Source organism: Chaetura pelagica, unplaced genomic scaffold (assembly GCF_000747805.2).
Source record: "Chaetura pelagica isolate M959 unplaced genomic scaffold, ChaPel_1.0 scaffold603, whole genome shotgun sequence".
Classification (NCBI taxonomy): domain Eukaryota; kingdom Metazoa; phylum Chordata; class Aves; order Apodiformes; family Apodidae; genus Chaetura; species Chaetura pelagica.
The window spans coordinates 73,682-74,210 of NW_009952810.1; the positions used below are offsets into that span (position 1 = coordinate 73,682).

The following is a 529-nucleotide window of genomic DNA, read 5'->3' on the forward strand; positions in this document are numbered from 1 at the left end:
ATGTTATAATAGTATTTATTTTTATTAATAATATTAATGATATTTCATTATTATATATATTTGTTTTCTTCATTATTTTATTTTACATTGAACTTTATTTGACTTGATTATATTTGATTTAGTTTAATTTATATTTTATTTCATTAATTTTTATCTTTTTTTTCTTTATTTAATTTCATTTTCTTTCCTTTTATTTCACTTATTACCTTTTATTTTAATTATTTTTCCTTATTGTCTTTTCTTTTCTTTTAGTTTCTTTCTATTATTCTTTTTATTTCCCTTTATTTTCTTTCCCTTTTTTTTCCTTTATTTCACTTCAAATTCACTTCATTAACTTAATTAACTTCATTTCCTTCCCCTCATTTCCCCCTCCCCTCTGACCTTTGACCCCCCACCCTGACCCCACCCAAGGTCAAAGTGTCCCCAGGCCACGTGGAGGGGTCAAAGGGCAACACCTGCCCCAGGTCAATTAATCATGGAGATTAATTAACCCCTGAATTGCTGCCCCTGCTTGATATAGGATATTATT

General features: G+C 28.4%; 1 protein-coding gene across 1 annotated transcript in view; it reads right to left on the reverse strand.

Annotated features, from left to right (window-relative positions):
* The window catches only part of LOC104386435 (maltase-glucoamylase, intestinal-like), a 61,858-nt gene that overhangs the window by 59,798 nt on the left and 1,531 nt on the right, over positions 1 to 529 (reverse strand). The window lies entirely within an intron of this gene.